Raw genomic sequence first — 20900 nt, 5'->3', positions numbered from 1 at the left:
ACTTCACCTGGCCTCTTGATGCAATCAGGAGACACAGTAAACACGAGCTGTAGGAGGCTGTCACAAGGCATATTGTTGGTTTTTTAAAAAATACTTTTATTTTTTATATATGGTGCTGAGGATCGAAACCAGGGCCTTGCACATGCTAGGCGAGTGCTCTACGGCTGAGCCACAACCCCAGCCCCAGCATATTGTTTTAGAGTAAACTTTTTCTTAAAATGTGGAGCGCTGGGGATTGAACCCAGAGCCTTGTGCATGCTAGAGAAGAGTTCTACCACTCATCTACATTCCCAGCTCTCTTCATTTATTTTTTTTTAATATTTATCTTTTTAGTTGTAGTTACCACAATACCTTTTATTTTATTTATTTATTTTTATGTGGTGCTCAGGATCGAACCCAGGGCCCTGCAGCGCTAGGTGAAGGCTCCACCGCTGAGCCACAACCCCAGCCCTCCCTCTTCTCTTTTTTAAGTACAAGGGGTACACTAAAATACCAGTAAGAAGCATAACATAGTAAATAAATAAACGAGCAACATAGCTGTTCGTTCTGATTACCAGGTGTTACGCACTGCGCGTGATTGTGTGTGTTGTCCTCTACAGGATTGTCAGCACAGCAGGTTTGTTGACACCAGCATCACCATAACACATGTGAGGAGCGCATGTGCTCTGATGGTATGACAGCCGTGACATCATTAGGTGATAGAATATTTTCAACTCCAGCCAGGTGCCGTGGCACACATCTGTATTCCCAGTTCCTTGGGAGGCTGAGGCAGGAAGATGACAAGTTCAAAGCCAGCCTCAGCAACTCAGGGAGGCCCTAAGCAACTCAGGGAGACCCTGATCTAAGTAAAATATAAAAAAGGATGGGGATGTGGCTCAGTGGTTGAGCATCCCTAGGTTCAATCCTCAGTACCAAAAAGAAAAAAGAAAAATTTTAACTCCATTATGATCTTATAAGACCAGTGTCATCTGGGTGGTCCATGTTTTTTTTTTTTTTTTTTGTACCAGGGATTGAACTTAGGGGCTCTCAACCACTGAGCCACATCCTCAGCCCTATTTTGTATTTTATTTAGAGACAGGGTCTCACTAAGTTGCTCAGGGCCTCGCTAAGTGGCTGAGGCTGGATTTGAACTCACGATCCTCCTGTCTCAGCCTGTGGAGCCGCTGGGATTACAGGTGTGCGTCACCGTGCCTGGCTGTGTGTTCCATTTTTGACCCAAATGTTGTGGTGTATAGCTGTAGGGTGTGTGTGTGTGTGTGTGTGTGTGTGTGTGTGTGTGTGTGTAAATGTATGTGTGTGTGTGTGTGTGTATTCTGTTCCTCTGGAGCACCCCAACTAATGCCTGAGATGGAATATAATGGGACATGATGACCCCACTCCGCGGCCACCTTCCATCTCTGATAGTGCTTGTGTAGGACTGCAGGGGTAATCCAGGGCTGGACCATGCAGAGCATCAGGGAGTACAAAGTGCAGAGACTGACAGGGCCTCTCCTGCTGAGGGGCAGTCGGGTCAGCACCTGAGCCCCGCTGTTTGTAATCAGCAATGGCTTTCCCTGAGGCAGAAGCAGTCTTTCAGCCATTGAAGTGTAAATGGTCCACTTTGGCCCCTTGAATCTTCTTCCATGCCCCGGATGCAGACCTGTTTTCATTTTGTTATTTCTGTCTACAAAGTAGTCAGATTTCTTTTCTTTTCCTTTTCATTGAAACTTGGACAACTCGAACACCACTGATGTGAGCAGTGTCATAGTGGGAAATCGGTTGCTCCGGGAACCTTGTGTCGGTGTGTCCACATGAGGTGTGGGGTCAGGACACATCTGTGTGGCTTTGTGTCTCCCTTCCTTCATCTGCAGTGTCAGTGCTGATAGTGAAGCACTGTGGACCTACTTATTCCCTTCTGAATTCAACACACACAGGCAGGACCTGTGCCAGGCACCATCCTGGGACCTGGTGACAAGGCACAGCCATTGCCCTCAGGGAATGTGGGTCTGAGAGGACAGAGGAGCATTAGGCTTGGGATCCTGGGCTCTCTGCTATGTTACCTGTTGATCACTATGACCAAGGGACAGCAAACCTGGTAATATCCTGCGTTGAAGTAAAACCCATGTGTCTTTTTCGGAGCAGGCCAGCAGGAAGTGAGCTCTCCATCGGCCAGCCCCACGCCCCTCTGTGAAGTGCTCCCGGGAACCTTCACTTTCTGGTTTGATGGATGTGGTGCCCCAAAGTCTGAGTTTCAGCACCATCTACATGGGGCCTGGGTCCCCGCCACATGGTCCCCCAGCTGGGATTCTGGCCTCATGACTTAACCTCTCAGCTTCCCTTTCCTCATCTATAAAGTGAATGTCGGAAAGAATAGTTCTGTACTTCCATTTGTAGGGCTGTTGGGGAATTTAGTGAGAAGACACGCAACACAGAGGCTTGCATAAGTGCTAAGTAAACGTTAACCTCTGTTACATTTTCACTGCTTATCTTTTATCAAGTACTCAAGGGTAAGATCATTTCCCCCTTCTCCCCCTTCCTCCCTCCTTCCAAATAGAACTTAAGGCAAATTCTAGCAGGTTAATATGAAAAATGGAGGAAAAACAAAGGCATGAACATAAAATGGAGCCAACCAAGAGATTCATATAGAAACGGAGCTTCCTGGTACCACATGAGAAAAGGGAAACTGGATTGATTACACAATTCAGGACGGTTGTCCATGAAATAAAACAAGCTAACGGCTCAGGAGACACACATCTAGGAAGGATTTTTTTTTTCTGCTTTTTATGCCTCCTTCTTGACCTTGTGATTCATTTCACTGAAGGGAAGACCACCCATGGGAAAGTGTTTCTGAATATGATGAAGGTCCTGAACCTTGGCAGAGACCCATCCCTCCCAGTCTCCAGCTGATCCAGTGAAGACCTAGTTCCTGGCTTAGAGAACTAACCTTGCAATAGGACTGTTTCTGAAACCAAAAAGCGTCACACTCAGATAACAAACAAGATGTGCTGCACTGTGGTTAGGCCGTTTTGTAGCAACACTTGTTTCCTCTGTTTTGCAATTTCAAGTTCAATGGGACTTGACCAAAACACGAGATGTGCAGGCCTAGCGCTCAGGATGATCTTAGCTACGTCTGGGCCCTGAGCTGATGTGAATTTACACTCCCACTCCTTGGTGCAGCTTATCCACCCCAGCCAACGGCAGAACTTTCTTGAGATTTCTTCAGTGCAAAGCCAGACACAGGGCCCTGCCTGGGAACCCAGGATTCCAGCTTCCCATAGTGGGGGCCCAGGAAGAGGTGCAGGTAACCCAGCCTGCGCCATTTTGGAGGAGGAAGCCTGCACACCCAGGGGGTTGGAGAAGCATGGAAACTCCACAGAGGAAGTGGGACTTTAAGGACAAGAGGGGCAGAGGCAGGGGACAAGAGGCCACCATGATGATGAAGACTCAGGCTGGCAGGGCCCAGTGCTGTTCCAGGCACCTTGAGGAGCCAGGCCTGCTTGGAGTGGAAGTCCCCAGAGGGGAGAAGGGGGAGGATGTGGGTGTCACTGTGTCCTCGGAGGCCAGCTGCTCCCTGCCTGCCACCCATCAACTCCTGGCACAGGGAATCGGGGAAATCCATGCTTGTTTCTTGTCCTCCCCCACCAAGGGGATCTTTGGGAATAATCCAATATGGGACTTTCTGAAACTACTCGTTACTCAGAAATTGAAGGACTTTAAAAAAATACGTCCTCTTGCCAGGCTTAGTGGTGCACACGCATGATCCAGGGACTTGGGAGGCTGGGGCAAGAGAACCACAAATTCCAGGCCAGCCCCAGCAACTGTGAGGCCCTGTCTCAAGATTAAAAAAAATAAGGCTGGTGGTGTTGCTCAGTGGTTAGGCACTTGCCTGGCACATGTGAGGCACCGGGTTGGACCCTCAGCGCCATAAATAAATAAATAAATAAAATGAAAGTATTGTGTCCTTCTAAGACTAAAAAAAAAAAAAAAAAAAAAAAAAAAAAAAAAAACTTAAAAAAATAAATAAGACCTGGGTGGTAGAGCAGCATCCCTGGGTTCACTCCCCAGTACCCCCCACCCACACCATCATCATCATCATCAAGGTCTCTTAGTAGCTGAGGTGAACCTTCACATTTCTGTCTAGTGCAAATCGCAGCATCCAGGACTCTGGCTCTGTGTAACATTAAATGCCTAGGTTTGCTTTTAATGCAAGTGGAACTGGACAGTGCCCTTTTCCAGGAATCATGACAGAACCTGGGTTGCGGGAAGATCCTTTTTCATCCTTTGAGGAAAATGACTGTAGTCATCTTTATTTTGTCATCTTCGAAAGAATTCAAGGAAGAACCTTGACCCCAAATATGGCAGTCTCTGACACATTTGGTCACTGTTAAAACCACAAAATACCCTTCCCTGTTATATGGAAGAGACTGGGAGGAGATCCTGGGGTCACCAGGGGAGGGCGGTCCCCCGGGGCTGGTGTTTGCAGTGCCCTTACAGCTGTGAATGACTTCATCTCCTATTATCACCATTCTGGGTGAAAGAAATAAAGACCCAACAGGTGAAAGAAAACTTGCCCAGGATGGCAACTAGAAAGATTCAGGAGTCAGGCATCGAAAATCAAGTGACTGCAGGCCGGACCTGGTGGCGCTCTCCTATCGTTCCAGCTGCTTGGGATGCTGAATCAGGACTGCACATTGGAGGCCAGTCTGGGTAATTTAGCAAGACCCTGTCTCAAAATAGAATTTAAAAGAAAGGGGCTGCGGATGTGGCTCAAGTGGTAGCGTGCATACCTAGCATGCGTGAGACACTGGGTTTGATTCTCAGCACCACATAAAAGTAAAATACAGATATTGTGTCCATCTTAAAAACAAACAAACAAAAACTAAAACATAATATTAAAAAATAATAATTTAAAAGAAAGGGGTGGGACGTTAGTAGCTCAGTGATGGAGCGCTGGCCCAGCCTGCAGGAGGCCCTGGGCTCAACCCCCAGAACCACACACACAAATTCAGGGGACAGCAAAGCTCAGCCATGCCCCCTCCACTAGGAAAAGAAAAATCAAACCCAAAACACAAACCCTCACCCACACAGAATCACCAGGAGAGCTGGATCCCAGCCTAGGATTCCTGGGTTCCCCGAGGATTCTGAAGACCAGCCAGAGTTGGGGACCCCATGGCAAAGAAACTTCCTGTAGGTCTGGGGTGGGGGGTGGGGAGCAGCAGGGTGGACACAGATCAGAGGGCTGGCTCCTGCTGAGTCAGATGGGGAGAGCGAAGAGGAAATGGCGTCCTTTCTGGGGACACTTCTGTGAGAACAGTGGAGCACGGAATGTGTCACTCTTGTAGGTGCAAGAAGCTGTGGAAACTGCTGCTTGCTGACTTCAGTTCCCCTTCCACCCCCGCCCCTCGGCTGACATCACAGGAACCCCAGCTGTCCTCCAGGGCTGGGGGCAGGGGCGGAGGGGACCTGAACCTCCAAAGCAACTGGGATCCCCTGAGCCGGGAACCCCGCTTCTCTGACCACAGACTCACTCGTGCACGGCACAATGAAGACTCAGCCTTCGGTCCATAGATCATACCCATGACAGGGCTCTTAACATTTTAGGACCAGACTCCTTTGAAAATCTAAAAAAAATTAAATAAATAAAGGCTGGGCGCGGTGGTATTTGCCTGTAATCCCAGCAACGTGGGAAGCTGAGGCAGGAGGATTGCGAGTTCAAAGCCTCAGCAATGATGAGGCACTAAGCAACTCAGTGAGACCCTGTCTCTAAACAAAAAACAAAATAGGGCTGGGGATGTGGCTGGGTGGTTGAGTGCCCCTGAGTTCAATCCCTGGTACAAAAAAAGAAAAAAGAAAAAAAAAAAAAACTAATAAAAGTCATTCTCTGTCCCCTGAGGAAAAAGCACACCCTAGCTAACAACATCAGGAAGTTCATGGGCTTCTCAAAACTCATTCATGTTAAGTACTCCATCCGGGCGCCTCTATTTCTGCACCAGCCGCTATGTCTGTCTCTATAGCCACGTGAAGCCTGGAGCACTTGAAACGTGGTGGGGCTGAACTAAGTGGTGCTGTGAGTGCAAAGGGGATTTGAAATTTTGGTACAAAAGAGGAATGAAACTGAGGCATGAGGGCGTGTGCCTGTAACACGGATACTCAGGAGGCTGTGGCAGGAAAATTGTACATTTGAGGCCAACCTTGACAATTTAGGAAGACCCTGTCTCAAAATAAAAAAAAAATAAAAAAGGTCTGGGTATATATCTCAGTGGTGGAGCACTTTCCCTAGCATGGGTGAGATCCTGAGTTTGATCCCCAGCACAGTAAAAAAAAAATCATATATCTATATATCTATATCTATAATGCATATATATATACATACATATATATATATATATATATGTATATATATATTGGTAGAGTGCTTGCCTTGCATGCACAAGGCCCTGGGTTCAATCCCCAGCACCACATACACATACATACACACAAAATGTGGCTAGAAGTCTTGGGTTGTGGCTCAGTGGTACACCATTTGCCTAATACGACGTGTGAGGCACTGGGTTTGATTCTTAGCACTGCATGCAAATAAATAAATAAAACAAAGGTCCATCAACAACTAATAAAAATATATATATTTTAATGTGGCTGGAAGGCTGGGGCTATAGCTCAGTGGTAGAGTGCCCACCTCGCATGTGTGAGGCACTGAGTTTGATCCTCAGCACAACATAAAAATAAATAAAGATACTGTATCCATCTACAACTAAAAAAAAATTTTTTTTAAATGTGGCTGGAACTTTTTTATTTTTATTTTTTATACTGAGGATTGAATTCAGGGTTATTTAACCATTGAACCACATCTCCAGTCCTTTATATTTTTTATTTTGAAACAGGGTCTCATTAAGTTGCTTAGGGCCTCTAAGTTGCTGAGAAAGGCCTTGAATTTGTAATCCTCCTGCCTCAGCCTCCTAGGTTGCTGGGATGACAGGCGTGGGCCATCGTGCCTGGGTGACTAGAGCATTTGAAACGCAGCCTGTGACTGGCATCATGTATCAGCTGGACAGTCCTGCTCTGAGATCCTGTCTTACTGGCAGGGACTGGCCGCCCTTTCCCTTTGGTCTCCGGGTGCACTTCCTCTTTCTGGAAGATGTGGTTGTGAGAATGGGTGGGGAAATCTCTGTGTGCACCAGCTGTCAGTCATGGTCTCCCAGCCAGATGGAAAGTCCCTCCAGAGCAAGTGTGTGTCCAATGCTCTGGATCCCTCCAGAAATAGATAGGCACCCAGGAAATGGAATGATCCGTCTTTGGCCACTTACGAGACTAGAGTCCTGGCATCACTGATGACTCAGTTTCCTAGGGCTGTCCCAACAATGCACCACAAAATAGATGACTTGGAGAAATTAATTTTCTTACTGTTCCGGAGGCCAGAAGTCCACCATCACACAATTTTGCAGGGCTGTGTGTGCTCCCTCTTCCCTGGGGGAAGAGCCCTCCTTCCCCACACCTAGCTTCTGGTGGTTGCTGACAACCCTCCACGTTCCTTGCCTTGCAGATGTGTGCCCAGTCTCTGTCCCCATGGCGTGTGGCATTCTCCTTTGGTCTCACATCCTCTTCTCTCTCTGTTCAAATTTCCCTCTTCTCATAGACACCGGGCATTGGATTGGGGCCCCTACAAATCCAATATTACTTCGTTTTAAATAAGTTCGTTATATTGCAAAACAACAACACAAACACACAATGACCCTATTTCCAAATAAAGTCACATCCGGGGATTGCAGGGGACATGGATTTCGGGAGGCGCTGTACAGTTCCCTACAACTGGTGAGTATCTTTTGTGAGAAAGATATTTCCAAGAATTTGTTTAGTGATTGGGAAATTTTCTCAGCGTTTTCTAAGCCAAAGAAGGAGCAGAACAGAGTGTGTAGCATATGCCTGGTGCTGGTCTAGATTCTAGGGACACAATAACATGTGTCCCTGGCATGGCACAGTCTTTACCTCATGAAAGCCATTCTGGTGAGGGAATCGGACTGTAGATATGTCTGCTGGGTTGTGGGGCAAGATGTGGGGACAGAGGAACAGGGTGATAGAGTGGTGAGTTATTTTTGACAGGATAGAAGGAGAAGGGAAGAACACCCTGAGGTGAGACTGAGAATAGAGTAGATCACCACAGTGAAGGCAGAAGGATCCGGGACAGAGATGAGAGCAAGTGCAAAGCCCCCAAGGTGGGAATGTGCCTGATGAGTTTGAAGAGCTCTGGGAGAAGCCAGGTTCCTGGGGACACACCTGTAATCCCAGCAGCTCAGGAGGCTGAGGCAGGAGGATCACAAGTTCAAAGCCAGCCTCAGCAATTTAGTGAGGCACTAAGGAACTCAGTGAGACCCTGTCTCTATATAAAATGCAAAAAGGGGCTGGGATGGGGCTCAGTGGTTAAGCACTGGTTAGATCCCCAGTAAGCCCTCCGCCACCCTACCAAAAAAAAAAAAAAAGAATGGAAGTGGGTCTTTTCTCTGCTACTGGCTCTTGAAGCTCAAGGTCCTACCACCCCTTCCCCCATTCTTGTTTCCACAGGATGTGCCTGGGACTTTTCACCCTGCCTCTCCAGGGTTTGATATTGGCTTCTGCTTTCCTCAGGAAGGAGGCAGGGAGGCCCCCGGCTCCTGCCCCTTGGTAGTAGGAGTGTAGCTCTCCACCCAGCTCACTCCACCACTTCCTCGAGACCTCACTCCCATGTAACCTTCTGCAGGAGCTCCCCTGACCTTCTTTGAGAAGAGGCTCCTCCACTCCTAAATGCTTGTTTTTTTGTTTTTTTGTGTTTTTTTTTTGGTGGTACTGGGAACTGAACCCAGGGGTACTTAACCACAGAGCCACATCCCCAGCCCTTTTTTTTTTTTTTTTTTTTTTTTTGAGACAAGTGCTTGCTAAGTTGATCAGGGCCTCACTAAGTTGCTGATGTTGGCCTTGAACTTGTGATTCTCCTGCCTCAGCCTCCTGAACTGCTGGGATCACAGGCGTGTGCCATCATACGTAGCTGCCTGTCCATTTTACCTTGTTTATTTCCTCCAGCAGCACATTGTACAGTTTCCTTAAGTATCTCATGATTCTTCATTTCTCCTCAACCCCCCCACCCCGTCCTACCAAATGTAAGGTCCATGAGGGCAGAGATCTTGCTTCACGTTCACTGACACAGACCCATGCACTTAGAAACGTGCCTGGCACATTGTACATACTCAGAATTATTATTATTATTAATTTATTTTTTTGTGGACTGAAATGAATAAGCCAGTGCATGGGTCGTGGAGAATCCCGGAAGGTCAAACTGGAAGAGCTCAGGATCGCTCCCGGCACCATCCCTTCCGGGGAACTCAGATGTGGGGAACAGAAAGGAATTCTCCAGAGAGGCAGCGAGCGGAGCTGGACACAGAGCCCGTCCTCCGGGGGAGCGGTTAGTGACACCTACTTGCACAAGTCCAGGGGCGCTGCTCTCTCAGATCGCCGAGTGAGGGGTGCTGGGGTGAGGTTCAGAAGAGGGCGAACACCATCGCACAGGGTGACGGCTTGGCGGGCGCAACCCCCAAAACAGCGCCAGCAGCTGGGGCCCAGGAGGAGAGGAGTGGCAGGTGGCCTCGTGGGTCCCTGTACTGAGCTCAAGGCCTGGCTCACACGGACACCCAGTGGGTGAAGCTTCTGTGAGTGGGCAGCAATGCCCAGGCCCAGGCCCTGGAGCAGACTTGAGGGGGGCTGAAGCACCCGTTCTTTAAGCCGAGGCTTCCCCTCTTGGCTGTTCCTCTAGCTCTGGCCCTTCTCTCTGGCTGCATGGCAGGATCTAAAGCCCCTGGGGAATTTTAAATCACACTGGATTGTGGGGCCCTCCATTCCTAGTGGCCAAGAGTGGGCCCAGGCATCGCTCCACCAGGTGATTCTAATGTGAACCAGGTTTGAGAACCGCTGAGCTAGAAGTCGTCCCAGGACTGTGGAAGGACCCAGGTTCAGGAATCTTAATCACGTAGCTCTGCAGATAGAATTCAAAGGAATCAGCCATCCACACCTGTAATCCTAGGGACTCAGGAGGCTGAAACAGGAGGATTGCAGGAGCAAGTTCAGCCTCAGCAACTTAGTGAGATCCTGTCTCAAAAATTTTAAAAATAACAGGGCCTGGGGATGTGGCTCAAGCATAGCGCGCTCGCCTGGCATGCTTGGGGCCTGGGTTTGATCCTCAGCACCACATACAAACAAAGATGTTGTGTCTGCCGAAAACTAAAAAATAAATATTAAAATTCTCTCTCTCTCTCAAAAAAAATTAAAAATAATAAATAAAAAGGGTCAGGGATGCAGCTCAGTGGTAAAGTGCCCCTAGGTTAGATCCCCAGCACCAAAACAATGGCGAGGAATCCATGAATTCAAATGGGAATAAGTTAAAGTTACACCTTAACTTTCACTAACCTCCAGCTGAAATTGAGCATTTTCTTCCACTGTGAATGACAGCTGGTGACTTTGTCACTCATCAAAATCATAGATATCTCCACATCACTTCATAGTTATTGTGGGATCTTGAAATATCACTTAAGCTCATCCCTACTTCAAAACTAAGCTAATTAGGTTGGGAGTATAGACCAGTGGTAGGGTGTGTGCTTAGCATGCACAAGGCCCTCGGTTCAATCCCCAGCAACAAAAGAAAACAAAAACTTAACATAATCATTAGACTTGCTCCTAGATTTTGTTATTTAATGCATTAATAAAGATGCACATACATTACTATAACACCACTTAATAATGTAGTTACTGGTATTTGTATTCAATATCATTGTTTTGATTGAAATCTTATGGGTTTCTTTAAATGTCTTAGTATTTTTTTTTCCTTGTTTTTAAGAAATGGGTCTTGGGCTGGGGATGTGGCTCAAGTGGTAGCGCGCTCGCCTGGCATGTGTGCGGCCCGGGTTCGATCCTCAGCACCACATACCAACAAAGATGTTGTGTCCGCTGATAACTAAAAAATAAATATTGAAAAAATTCTCTCTCTCTCTCTCTCTCTCCTCTATCACTCTTAAAAAAAGAAAGAAAAAAAAATGGGTCTTGCTAGATTGCCCAGACTGACCCTAAACTTCTGGGTTCAGGTGATCCTCCTGCCTCAACCTCCCAGGTAGCTAAGACTGACTATAGGCTTGGGCCACCCTGCCGGGCTTTGTATCTTTTATGTCTTTTATTTTTGTATTTTGTAGTACTACTGGTGACTGAACTGGACCTTACACCTGCTAGGCAGGTGCTCTACACGGACCACACCCCTAGCCCTTTTTACTTTTTTATTTTGAGACAGAGTCTCACTAAACTGCAGAGGGCCTCACTAAATTGCCAAGGCTGACCTCAGACTTGCTATCCTCCTGCCTCATCCTCCCCAGTCCCTTGATTAGGGATGCGGCTGGGTGGTAGAGTGTGTGCTTAGCATGGGCGAGGGCCTGAGCTCAATCCCCAGCACCAGACAATCCCCTCAGAATCTATTCTGAGAAGTGGTGGAGAAGCTTCCCCAAGGGGTCCTGGCAGGTCAAGGTAAAGTTCTCTGGGAGGAGAATTCCTCTTCCCCCAGAGGAGGCAGAGTGGGATGTAGGAGAAAGAGTGACCTCTGGTGCCCTGAGTGGTCTGTAGGCAGAGGTCATACCATATATGGTTAGGGCTGTCTGTCCTTCCCCTGGGGGTGGTGGGCACCCCTCATTGAGTCTCCTTCTCATTTCTTAGAGGAAGTGCCCCTTGGCCTGCTATGACAGCCCTGGAAGAGGCCCAGCTGGGGTTTTCCCTTTTGCCACACTGACCCTGGGTAGGTCCCCAAACAGCGAGGAAAGCAGAGCTTGGCCTGGGGAGCCCTGCCGTCTATGAGCCTCAGCTGGGCGCTTGTGCACCGCGGGCTCCTGGCTGTCACTCATCATCTGTCTTCTTATTAGCAGTATCTGGGCCGGAGGAAAGACCAGGGAGACCCAAGCGTTCCCACCAGCACTCGTTTGGAACTTTTTGGAACCTTCCTTTAGTTCAGCAGATGCCTGGCCTGTGCAGACACAGGGCTCCAAGCTGACCCAGACAGGTCCTGCTTCAGGGAGCTGCTTTGGGAGAGGACATCAGGGTGAAGAACTGAGAGCGGGAGATGACAACCTCTCAGAGCCTGCCGGGGGCTGTGCCACCTTGCAGCACAGGTCAGAAACAGAGAGGTCCCTTCCCAGGCCGCTGCTGCCCTACCCACGCCCCCTTCCTATGCCTCGGTGGGGCCAAGACTGCTTAGTCAGAACAGGAGCAGAGGCCAGGGACAAGTGGGGACAGTCTGTGCTGAGCTGCTTGGCTCCTGCTGAGAAATCACCACTTCCAGGCAGCCCAGCTTGAGTACCTCTGGCCCTCCGGGCACAGGGGCACACATCTGTAGTCCAAGTGGCTCTGGAGGCTGAGGCATGAGGATGGAGAGGCCAGCCTCAGCAAAAGTGAGATGGTAAGCAACTCAGTGAAACCCTGTCTCTAAATAAAATATTTTTAAAAGTGCTGGGGATGTGGCTCAGTGGCTAAGCCCTCCTGGGTTCAATCCCCAGTATGCACATGTGTATGTATATGTATATGTATATATATATATATAAGCCTGTGGCCCTCTTCCCTCTGGGATTTCAGCAGGGATGAACACCCTGGGGCACCGGATTTGGTTCTTGTCAAAACCCTGAACCTTCCTCTGCTCAAGGCGTTGGGTCTTGGAGAGAAGAGTGGCCCAGCTCACAAGGGGTCCTTTGGGTCCACCCCAGCCTCCCCCAGTGGACATACACATTGTGGTGTGTGTTCCTTGGTGACCAGTTGCTGAGAGGTGGTGGTGTCACAATCAGGGAAAATGACCCCTCATCCCAGCAGTCAAAAGCAAGGCTTTGTCAATGCAAAAAGAACGGTCTTTTTTTTTTTTTTTTTTAAAGAGAGAGAATTTTTAATATTTATTTTTTAGTTTTCGGCGGACACAACATCTTTGTTTGTATGTGGTGCTGAGGATCGAACCCGGGCCGCACGCATGCCAGGCGAACGCGCTACTGCTTGAGCTACATCCCCAGCCCAAAAAGAACGGTCTTGTGTGTCAGGGTCCTGGGTGTCTGAGTGGATGTTTGAGCCTCAAAAGCAAGGTCCCTGAGCTTACTTAAAACTGTGAAGTGGGCTTGGTAGTGCACTCCTGTAATCCTGACATCGCTGGAGGCTGAGGCAGGAGGACTGCAAGTTTAAGGCCAGCTTCAGCAACTTAGTGAGACCCCGTCTCAAAATAAAAAATAAAAAGGGCTGGGGTTGTGGTTCAGTGGCAAAGGGACCCTGGGATCAATCTCTGGTACCAAAACAACAACAAACTGCACACACAGGTACAGCGGTTCTACTCCAAAGGGTAGAAAACCCCCTTTGTGGTGGAGGAAGAAGCAAAGCTAGAGAGGTGAAAAGAAGTCCCCATCTTCTATTGATGGCCTTCACGGCAGAGCCAGGACCCAGGTCCCTGGTGGTTTGTCTGCCTCTTCCCCCCTCCTTCAGGGTCTCCTCTGGAGAGGAGGAAGTGGGGTATGCAGGGGTAGCCCACACTTCCTGTCCTACTGGGGAAACTAACTGGTGGAAATAAACACAGGTCACCCTGGGTCAAACGGTAGCAGAAGCCTGGCTCCTCCCGCTCTCATCTTTCTGCTGACTTTCTATTTTTGGGGTGCTGGGGATGAAACCAGGGCCTGTACATACTGTGCTCTACCGCTGGGCCACACCCCCTGCGACCTTCTGACTTCTTGATTTTTTTTTCCCCACGCTGATGATTTGAACCCAGGACCTTGGGCGTACTAGATCCCACTGAGCTACATCCCCGTGTCCACCCCTGAATTCATGACTCCAGCAGACTTTCTCCTGAGGCCTAACAGAGCCCTGCTCCTCCTGGGGAAGTTGGAGTCTTCAGGCCTCTTCTGTAGCTAAGGTCATCCTCCTCAAGCAGAGAAAGTGTCCGGATTTTAAAAAGAACCAAACCACGGTGACCCCAGAGTGTCCATCTTGCTGAAATCTGAAAGGAGAATGGGCCAGAGGCTTGGCGCTGGGTGGCCTGGGTGTGGTGCCTTCTCAGTCCCAGCCAAGCGCAGCCCAGGACAGTCCAGTCCCCTCCCAGGACCCCTGTCCGCTTTAGCAGAGAGGCTCAGGGAACACAGGGAATTCACTGGAAATCCGTGGACAGTGGTTTACCATCCCCAAACATCCTCTGCCTCCAAGTAAGGGGGAATGTTCCTGCGGGCTGAGTCCCCAGTCAGAGTAGGGCTGACCCCATCCCCAAAGGTTCCAGAATGACTCAGGCCAGGGCTGCAGCGGAGGCCCTGGATTTTCTGAATCAGAGCTCATTTCATGTTTGCTATCACCCCTCTATGATTGACTCAGAAAATCTGAGGTCTGGACAAAGTCCTGGGGTATCTTTATAGGCAGGCCTGGGTGGTGTCCTTGGGAGTTTGTGTGTGGCTGAGGGATTTCCGTCCTGTCTTCTCCTTCTGGGCCCTCACTGGTTCCTGAGAAATATCTGCTCCGTGTGGCCCCGTTCAGTCCCCTTCTGTTTTCTATCCTCCTTCTCGCCTTGTCCTCTCATTGGCCAATGTTAGGGAAGCTGGCTCTTTCTTCCTGCCTTCAAACAATTTTTCATTTCATGATCATATTTTACCCATTTGGGCCAAAATACAGACTGACTAGTGAAGAATTTGTTCTCTGAAGTTCCCTTCAGTCTCTGGCCTCCTACCCCTGACCCCTGCCCCCTGCCCTTGATCTTATTTGCATAATTAGTTTTCCCAGTTTCAGAAGGAGTTTCCTAAGGGAAAGTCAGTTTTAGCTCCACCCCTAACAAAATGGGTGAGATTGCCCTGAGTCTGGACTCCTAGGTGGGACTCCTTCTGCACAGAGTTCTCCTGGTTTAATACAAACCACAGAAGAAGCAGACCCCCACTTTTCAACACCCAGAAAACTCAGGGACAGTAATCCTCTCTGCCACTTGAAATTGCTGCATAAAAAAAAGTATCTATACATACATGCACAATTTTTTAATCTAAAAGATCTATCTTTTATCTAGATTTTTGCTCAATCACAGTAGAAAAAAATCTGACATCTTCTTTTTAATACAAATAAGCAATTGATCCTTAATGATGTTCACTTAAAGAAAAAAAACCCTTTAAATGTAAGTAAGCACTGGGCATGGTGATATACTCCTGCAATTCCAGCAGTTTGGGAGGCTGAAGCAGGAGGATTGTAAATTCAAGGCCAGCCTCAGAAAATTAAGGAGGACCTAAGCAACTTGTTTTTTTCCCTCCTCAGATTGGGGATTGATTCCAGAGGTGCTTTACCACTGAGCTACATCCTCAGACATTTTTTATTTGTTTTTAAAAGTTTGAGACAAGATCCTGCTAAATTGTGATCCCGAGGCTGGCCTCCAACTTGCGATCCTGGGCTACAGGCGTGCACCACTACGCCTCGATTCCATGTGAAGATTAAATGTGTGATGTATACACAAAAGTGATGTGTGGTCACTTTTGCAGGGCATCACTGAGTAGCAGGAATTTTTAAAATATCTGCTGTCGTAGGTCTCCAATAATGCATGAAAACTCAGAATTTTTTATGAACAGAGGGTGGCTTAGAATGTAGTCTTTCTCGGACTCGGGTTGATGACAAGGCATACAACCTGGGAACTACACAACCTTAACCCATAAGATTTCTTTTTAATTCACTGGATACAGTTAAATAAATACTTTTCCCATGTGGTAAAAACAGCAAGAGAAGCATCCACCGAATTAGGAGAGGAAAAACACTGAAGACCAAGTTCCATTCCATTCAACCCAATGTTCACGATAGTGATCAGAGGACACTCCGGAGGAGAACTCCTTTTCCTTTTGACCTTGTGTCCTTCCTGCACCTCCCCAGCTCTGCAGGGCTGTCCACCATGCACCAGCACATTCTGCAGGTCAGTGCTCCTACCCACACTTCACAGATGACAGAAAGAGGCTCAGACTGTCTCAGGAGCAGGTCCAGGTCAGGCGGCTGTAGGGAGCAGAGCAGGGGTGGTGGCCCATCTTTCTGGCTCCAGAGCCTGTGTGTGTCCAGCCTACCCCCCAACTCTATGGCTTGACATCTTTTTCTTGTTAAAATGTTGTAGCAGTACAGGAGTGAAAAAGCCTGGCTCCAAGGAGCTCACAATCTAGTTAAGGAGAAAAGACAAATATATAAAGAATGTTTCCTTCTCTGGGCCACGAGGAGTCGGGCATTCAGAGATTCTAACTGAATTATCAAACCAGATGCAGGTTGTTGGAAGAGAGCTGCTGTGGGAATCCCTGCTAATGTTACAGACGGTGGAAGTAGAGGGCACCGTGACTCAGGCCCTCCAACCTTGGGACCTAAGGAGTAGACAGTGCAATTGCAACCTCAGTAGCTAGCACTGGTGTGAGCCTTACTAGTAGTTAGCTTTAAGTGTTTTGCAGAATTTTGGACTTGAATTCACCTTACCACTCTGTGTCCATCTACAAAGAAAAAAGAAAAAAAAAAAAAGAAAGAAAGAAAAAGAAATGGAGAGGTAGGGAGGTTGGGAAAAGTGGCCTGGGTCCCTCAGCTCATAACCGGGGAGTGGGGATTTGAACCTGGGAGGGCAGACTCCAAGCTGCAGGTGCTTAATCTCTACACAAAAGACAGGATAAATTAGCATAGGCTTTCTTAGACCTCATTACTGTTTTTCCCCTGTAAACTGACTCCAGGAGGGCAGGAACTGGGGCTGTTTGTTCTCAGGCAACTTCAGCACCTAGGCTCACACACCAGACACTAGTTTTGCACGATGGATAAAATGCAAGGAGAGAAGCAGATGACTCCTTTTCTGGGCCACCCCGAGCCCCTGGGTGAACCGTGCCGGAGCCAGGGAGTCTCAGATTATGACCTTGCTTCTCTCCCTCTCCCAACCCACCAGTTTTCCTATCAGCAAAAAGAGGAGGATGACAGAAGTGGAGGTGAGGTTTTAGAAAACAGTCTAGCAGTTCCTCAAAAAGTTAAATATAGAGCTACCAAAATGACCCAGCAGTTTCACTCCTGGACATATACCCAATAGAACTGAAAATGCACTTTATGTCTACATAAAACTCGTGCAAGAATGTTCATAGCAGCATTATACATCATGACCCCAAAGTGGAAACAACTCAAATGTCCGTCAACAAATAAATGGGTAAATAAAATGTGGTCTATCAGCCAGGCACGGTGATGCATGTTTTTAATCCTAGTGGTTTAGGAGGCTGAAACAGGAGGATGATTAGTTCAAAGCCAGCCTCAGAAACTTAGTGAGACGCTAAGGAACTCAGCAAGACCCTAAGGAACTCAGCAAGACCCTGTCTCTAAATAAAATACAAAAAAAAAAAAAAAAAAGGGCTGGGGATATGATTAGTAGATAAGCACCCCTGAGTTCATTTCCTGGTACAAAAAAAAAAAAAAGTACAAATGTTGTCTATCCACACAGTGGAACACTTGGCCATGGAAAGCAATGAAGTGCTGGAACAGATGGATTCATGCTACAAGGGTAAACCTCAAACACATTACGCTAAGAAGTAAACACAAAGCCCATAGAGTGCATGGTTCCATTTATATGAGATGTTCAGAACACACACAAGCCCACAGAGGCAAGAATAGATTAGTGGCTGAAAGGAGCTACGGGTTTCCCCCAGCTCCTGCACCGCTACCCGTTGCCCCCATTCTGGGGCTTGAGTCCTGGGGGTGCTTGCCACTGAGCTACATCCCAGCCCTTTAAATTTTTTTTTTTTTTGTATTTTGAGACAGGATCTCATTAAATTGGCAAGACTGGCCTCAAACTTGCTATCCTCCTGCCTCAGCCTCCTAAGGATGGCAGCTATGTGCCACTGCACCTGGCTCAGGATTTCTTTTTGGAGGGATGAAAATGTTCTGGATTAGATAGAGGTGATAGTTATAAATACACTAAAAACTACTTAAGGGCTGGGATGGAGCTTAAAGGTAGAGCACTTGCTTAGCATGCAGGAGGCCCTGGGTTCAATCCCCAGCAATTGAATAATAATAATAATAATAATAATAATAATAATAATAATAATAATAAAGCCAGGTGTGGTGGTGTACACCTGTAATCCCAGCAACCCAGGAAGCTAAGGCCAGCCTGGGCAATTTAGCAAGACCATGTGTCTTAAAACAAAGACCAAAAAGGTCTAGGGATGAGAGCACCCCTGAATTTAATCCCTAGTACCACAAAAAATAAATAAATAGAAACCACTTAGTTAGAACCTGCACTGTGCTCCATGCCTGTAATCCCTGATTTCAATTCCTGGTACTCGCCCCCCAAAATAAATAAACAATGGAAGTAAAGCAATATACTAAGTTCTAGTTGATTTTGGTCAACTACTTACTTACATAATTGAATTTGGGGTTCTAGGCACAGCCTCACAAATCACTTCTTCCCCTCTGATCTATTTTAGGTGATGAGGCCTAATCAAAGTGAGAAGATGGGAGGAGAGGGGAGGCCAGAGCTGGGGCTCAAGGACTCGCAGCTCTTCAGGCCTTCTATGCAGGGGACAGTGACAAGGACGTGGGCTGGGGGCCGGCCAGCCCTAGACCTGTTCAGCCTGACCCCCCAGGGCTCTCACTGCCCTCGCCCCCATCTCCTCTGCTTCCAGGATCTCCTGTCTGAACTGCTGCAGCCTCCTCTTGGCTTCATTCATTCCAAAAATATTTGCTGAGCAGTTTACAAGTATTGGGACACTCTTTGGGTACAAAACAGACCCCAAGCCTCCAGGAGCTGACATTCCAGGAGGCAGTCATTACACAAATGAATATGCAAATTATGTGACTGTTAGAAACTAGTGAATGAAGCCCAGGAGGGAGTGCTGGGGGAGGGGTCGCAATTTGGAGTTCGGTGGTGGGGAAGGAGGCCTGTGCCCTCTCCTTTGAGTCCAGGCAGAAACAGGTGGCGGGCGGAGCTGGCCAGGTGGCAGCTGAGGGAAAGGCGTTCTCGTCAGCGAGGTCTCAAGGTAAGAGTGGCCTGGAGTGGTCCTGTTGGTGAGCAGCACGGGGCCAGTGTGCTGGGGGAAGGCGGGGAACAATGAGGCTAAAGAGGACAGGGCCTGCCAGGATCCACTGGGGTGGCACAGGCATCCATTCTTTCTGATCTTCCAGCGCCTTCTGGACTACAAGGAAAGCTCTCCATAGAGCCGCCCCTCCTGCCTCTCAGACCCAGTCCTCCCATTCCCCCGTCTCTTTGCTCTTTCCCACCTCAGTACCTTCTTCTTTTCTTTTCTTTCCTTCCTTCCTTCCTTCCTTCCTTCCTTCCTTCCTTCCTTCCTTCCTTCCTTCCTTCCTTCCTTCCTTCCTTTCCTTTCCTTTCTTCTTTCTTTTCTTTTCTTTTTTCTTTTTTTTCCTGTTCCCTACTGGAAAGCCCCCTCCCGTCTTCTCCTGACTGGCTTGTTTTTGTCCTTCGGGTCTGATCTTAAAGATTGCCTTTTCTACTCCACCCTGTGACCACTATCCCATTACCAGATTTAGCCTCTTCATTTGTGAATGTCTACATGATCTTATTCATTTCCGTGTGAGCAGTCGGTGTGCTCCTCCACGAGGTCCCAGGCGTCCTCCATCCAGCGCCTTCGCATTGGCCGATTGGACGAGGACTTGTCTGGGTTCGTTATCGTGGGTTGCATCTGATTAAAGGGGTGGCTTCTGGGCATCGGCGTAGGTGTAGGCCTTCCAGAGGGGCTTACGACCGCCTTATCCAGGGAAGACAGACTGTCTCTTGGGCTTTGAGAAGCATTCTTTCCTCTATCTCTCTCCAGGATATCGCTTTGTGCAGTCCATGCGCTCGTCCTTTTGGGCACGTGTGCAAGCACAGGTGCGTGCTCGCTTGCGCACGAACTTTGCTTTTCGTTCTTTCTTTCTTTCTTCTTCTTTTTTTTTTTTTTTTTTTTTTTGCTGTACTGGGGTTTGAACCCAGAGGTACTCTACCACTGAGCCACATTCCCAGCCCCCCTCCACCCCCCCTTTTTAAAAAAATTTTGAGACAGGGTCTTGGTTAAGTTGCTTAGGGTCTCCCTGCCTGGCGGAGGCTGGCCTGGAACTTGGATCTCCTGCCTCCTGCGTCCCCGGGATTACAGACCTGAGCCACTGCCCTGGCTACGTGCGCTTCCTGCCATACTTGATATCAGAGCTTCGGGGCAGCTGGGGAGGGGATTTTGGAGTCGCAATCTCTGGGATTTGTGAAGCTTTAGGGACCGTCTGGTCAATTACGTTTGCAGGTTTCATGTTACAGATGGGGAAATGGAGGCCTAGACTAGGGCAGGAACTCTCCGTGAAAATTGGTGGTAGATTCCAGCTGGGCGCGGTAGCGCACGCTGGGAATCCCAGTGGCTCTGTCAGTGAGGCCCTGTCTCTAAATAAAATACAAAGTAGGCTGGTGATGTGGCTGAGTGTCTAGTGCTCCTGAGTTCCATCCCCGGTTACCTCCGCACCCTGCACCCCCCACCCCCCCAAAAAAACAAAGGAATTGGTGGTGGATTCCTGGTAAAAGTCCATCAGATGGGGAAATTTAACTCTGGAGGTTCATTCAAACCATTAAAATTACATGAATAATTTTATGGTTACAGTCAGTTTTCTGAGAAGAGATTTCATCAGTCCTTTGTTTATTTCTATAGTACTAGAGATCAGCCTAAGGATCTTGTGCACATGAGACAAGCCTTTTAATTCTAAGCTACACTCCAGAACCCTCATCAGTATCAGTGTCTTTTTTTTTTTTTTTGTACTGGATATTGAGCTACATCCCTGGCTCTATTATTTATTTTTTGATACTGGTGCTGGACACATTCCCAAACCTTTTTTTTTTTTAATATTTATTTTTTTAGTTTTAGGTGGACACAATATCTTTATTTTATTTTTATGTGGTGCTGAGAATCGAACCCAGT

Source organism: Ictidomys tridecemlineatus, chromosome 1, assembly GCF_052094955.1.
Source record: "Ictidomys tridecemlineatus isolate mIctTri1 chromosome 1, mIctTri1.hap1, whole genome shotgun sequence".
NCBI classification, from domain to species: Eukaryota; Metazoa; Chordata; class Mammalia; order Rodentia; family Sciuridae; genus Ictidomys; species Ictidomys tridecemlineatus.
Note: the sequence above shows the minus strand (reverse complement) of the source record.